Raw genomic sequence first — 5,068 nt, forward strand, 5'->3', positions numbered from 1 at the left:
GTCCTTAATACCAATGGATGAAAAGTTTAGAGCCCTACTTATGATCAAGTCTAGAGTGTGTCCACCTTTGTGTGTAGGTCCATGTACATACTGAATAAAACATAAAAAAAAATCTCAAACATGCTCCAAAGTCCAGATCTGATTCAACCGAGTCGCGAACATGCTCCGAAGTGCCGATCTAAATCAACCGAGTCGCGAACAGGCTCCGAAGTGCCGATCTGAATCAACCGAGTCGCGAACAGTCTCCGAAGTGCCGATCTGAATCAACCGAGTCGCGAACATGCTCCGAAGTAACGATCTGAAACAACCGAGTCGCGAGCAGGCTCCGAAGTGCCGATCTGAATCAACCGAGTCGCGAACATGCTCCGAAGTGCCGATCTGAATCAACCGAGTCGCGAACATGCTCCGAAGTGCCGATCTGAAACAACAGAGTAACGAACAGGCTCCGAAGTCCCGATCTGAAAACTTCGACCAAAGAATGTAAAAAATAACTCTATTTCTCTAATAACTCTACAACTCTATGAAAGACTCAGATCACGTATCTAAAAATAAATCGCTATCATAAAAGAGAAATAATAAGAGGAGTGAAGTTTCCTACCGTTCTGCTGTGTTTGGTCCTCACTCGCGTCTGACGCTCCGCAGGCGTCTCCGCCCCTCATACGCGCATTTACAGCGCTAAATTAACCATCTTTGCTAATTATTATACATTTACGTCATTGTCAGCTTCAGGTACTTCATTTATTATTGTTCAATGAACTGTTTAAAAAAAAAGGTTGTATCTCAGTAATAATTCAAAATTATCAAAATAAAATATATAAAATTATGGTTTATATTTTAATATCCTTTCAAATATAATTTATTTCTGTGATGTGCAGCTGTATTTTTAGCATCATTCCTCCAGTCTTCAGTGTCACATGATCTTTAGAAATCATGAAAATATGATGATTTATTATTAGAACTATTAATAGGTGTGCTACCAAATATTATTTTGGAATCTGCGATACTTTTTTAAGGATTCTTCGATGTATAATCTTTTTTTAAAGAACAACGTTTATTCAAAATATAAATCTCTTCTAACAATATTAATCTTTGATATCACTTCTTATCAATTTAACACATCCTGAATAAAAGATTCTAAAATGTAATAAAGAATAAAATTTCTTATTAAATAAAGGATAAAAATTTACTGACCCCAAACTATTAAACTGTAGTGAATATTGTTAGAAAAGTCTTCTATTTTAAATAAATGCTCTTCTTTTTAACTTTTCATTCATCAAAGAATCCTGAAAGAAGTATCACAGATTCCAAAATAATATTTATTAGCAAAGCTGTTGATAATTCTAATAATAAATCATCATATTGTTCTGATTTCTGAAGATCATGTGACACTGAAGACTGGAGAAATGATGCTGAAAATACAGCTGCACATCAAATGAATAAATTACACCTTCATGTATATTAAAATAGAAAAATGTTAATAATATTTCACAATATTACATGTTTTACAGTATTTTAAAACATTAAAAATCATTCTGATCCCAAACTCTGACCGGTAGTGTGTGTATGTGTGTGTGTGTGTGTTATATATATATATATATATATATATATATATAACCCACTAACACACTAGGCAAGGCAAGTTTATTTATATAGCACATTTCATACACAATGGTAATTCAAAGTGCTTTACATAAAAGAAAGTAAAATAATCATAAAGAAAAATTATAACAAAAATAAAACAAGCAGTTTTAAAACTTTTATAATGATTAAAAAATGTACTTAATTAAAATGAATTTAAAAACAGCTACAAAATTATTTTACATAAAATAAAAAACAGTGAAAATATAGTGCATTGAGTTCGGACATTGCACAGTGCTCATTCAATAAATGCACAGCTAAACAGATGAGTTTTATGTCTAGATTTAAATGTGACTAGTGTTTTAGCACATCTGACCTCTCTGGAAGCTGATTCCAACTGCGAGCGGCATAGAAACTAAAAGCAGATTCCCCTTGTTTTGTGTGAACCCTTGGTACTTCTAACTGCATTACTTGAGGATGTGCTAATCGCCTTCCTGATATGGATGATCTTCTCAGAAAAGAAGGATGCAAACTCATTGCATTTGCTGTCTGAAAGCATTTCACTGGGAATCTGACTTCAGTCTATGTCTCGTAACTTTGAACGCTCCTCTGGTTTCAGTTGTGTTTTTGTTTATTTTGGTGATGTATAAATAAAGTCTTCCCATCTGCCTGCACTTGAGTCTTCGCCTCTTGCGATCTGTGACACTACGTCCTTAATACCAATGGATGAAAAGTTTAGAGCCCTACTGATGATCAAGTCTAGAGTGTGTCCACCTTTGTGTGTAGGTCCATGTACATACTGAATAAAACATAAAAAAAAATCTCAAACATGCTCCAAAGTCCAGATCTGATTCAACCGAGTCGCGAACATGCTCCGAAGTGCCGATCTAAATCAACCGAGTCGCGAACAGGCTCCGAAGTGCCGATCTGAATCAACCGAGTCGCGAACAGTCTCCGAAGTGCCGATCTGAATCAACCGAGTCGCGAACATGCTCCGAAGTAACGATCTGAAACAACCGAGTCGCGAACAGGCTCCGAAGTGCCGATCTGAATCAACCGAGTCGCGAACATGCTCCGAAGTGCCGATCTAAATCAACCGAGTCGCGAACAGGCTCCGAAGTGCCGATCTGAATCAACCGAGTCGCGAACATGCTCCGAAGTGCCGATCTGAATCAACCGAGTCGCGAACAGGCTCCGAAGTCCCGATCTGAAAACTTCGACCAAAGAATGTAAAAAATAACTCTATTTCTCTAATAACTCTACAACTCTATGAAAGACTCAGATCACGTATCTAAAAATAAATCGCTATCATAAAAGAGAAATAATAAGAGGAGTGAAGTTTCCTACCGTTCTGCTGTGTTTGGTCCTCACTCGCGTCTGACGCTCCGCAAGCGTCTCCGCCCCTCATACGCGCATTTACAGCGCTAAATTAACCATCTTTGCTAATTATTATACATTTACGTCATTGTCAGCTTCAGGTACTTCATTTATTATTGTTCAATGAACTGTTTAAAAAAAAAGGTTGTATCTCAGTAATAATTCAAAATTATCAAAATAAAATATATAAAATTATGGTTTATATTTTAATATCCTTTCAAATATAATTTATTTCTGTGATGTGCAGCTGTATTTTTAGCATCATTCCTCCAGTCTTCAGTGTCACATGATCTTTAGAAATCATGAAAATATGATGATTTATTATTAGAACTATTAATAGGTGTGCTACCAAATATTATTTTGGAATCTGCGATACTTTTTTAAGGATTCTTCGATGTATAATCTTTTTTTAAAGAACAACGTTTATTCAAAATATAAATCTCTTCTAACAATATTAATCTTTGATATCACTTCTTATCAATTTAACACATCCTGAATAAAAGATTCTAAAATGTAATAAAGAATAAAATTTCTTATTAAATAAAGGATAAAAATTTACTGACCCCAAACTATTAAACTGTAGTGAATATTGTTAGAAAAGTCTTCTATTTTAAATAAATGCTCTTCTTTTTAACTTTTCATTCATCAAAGAATCCTGAAAGAAGTATCACAGATTCCAAAATAATATTTATTAGCAAAGCTGTTGATAATTCTAATAATAAATCATCATATTGTTCTGATTTCTGAAGATCATGTGACACTGAAGACTGGAGAAATGATGCTGAAAATACAGCTGCACATCAAATGAATAAATTACACCTTCATGTATATTAAAATAGAAAAATGTTAATAATATTTCACAATATTACATGTTTTACAGTATTTTAAAACATTAAAAATCATTCTGATCCCAAACTCTGACCGGTAGTGTGTGTATGTGTGTGTGTGTGTGTGTGTTATATATATATATATATATATATATATATATATATATATATATATATATATATATATATATATATATATATATATATATATATATATATATATATATATATAACCCACTAACACACTAGGCAAGGCAAGTTTATTTATATAGCACATTTCATACACAATGGTAATTCAAAGTGCTTTACATAAAAGAAAGTAAAATAATCATAAAGAAAAATTATAACAAAAATAAAACAAGCAGTTTTAAAACTTTTATAATGATTAAAAAATTTACTTAATTAAAATGAATTTAAAAACAGCTACAAAATTATTTTACATAAAATAAAAAACAGTGAAAATATAGTGCATTGAGTTCGGACATTGCACAGTGCTCATTCAATAAATGCACAGCTAAACAGATGAGTTTTATGTCTAGATTTAAATGTGACTAGTGTTTTAGCACATCTGACCTCTCTGGAAGCTGATTCCAACTGCGAGCGGCATAGAAACTAAAAGCAGATTCCCCTTGTTTTGTGTGAACCCTTGGTACTTCTAACTGCATTACTTGAGGATGTGCTAATCGCCTTCCTGATATGGATGATCTTCTCAGAAAAGAAGGATGCAAACTCATTGCATTTGCTGTCTGAAAGCATTTCACTGGGAATCTGACTTCAGTCTATGTCTCGTAACTTTGAACGCTCCTCTGGTTTCAGTTGTGTTTTTGTTTATTTTGGTGATGTATAAATAAAGTCTTCCCATCTGCCTGCACTTGAGTCTTCGCCTCTTGCGATCTGTGACACTACGTCCTTAATACCAATGGATGAAAAGTTTAGAGCCCTACTGATGATCAAGTCTAGAGTGTGTCCACCTTTGTGTGTAGGTCCATGTACATACTGAATAAAACATAAAAAAAAATCTCAAACATGCTCCAAAGTCCAGATCTGATTCAACCGAGTCGCGAACATGCTCCGAAGTGCCGATCTAAATCAACCGAGTCGCGAACAGGCTCCGAAGTGCCGATCTGAATCAACCGAGTCGCGAACAGGCTCCGAAGTGCCGATCTAAATCAACCGAGTCGCGAACAGGCTCCGAAGTGCCGATCTAAATCAACCGAGTCGCGAACATGCTCCGAAGTGCCGATCTGAATCAACCGAGTCGCGAACAGGCTCCGAAGTGCCGATCT

The sequence above is a fragment of the Carassius gibelio genome, chromosome B8, assembly GCF_023724105.1.
Source record: "Carassius gibelio isolate Cgi1373 ecotype wild population from Czech Republic chromosome B8, carGib1.2-hapl.c, whole genome shotgun sequence".
NCBI classification, from domain to species: Eukaryota; Metazoa; Chordata; class Actinopteri; order Cypriniformes; family Cyprinidae; genus Carassius; species Carassius gibelio.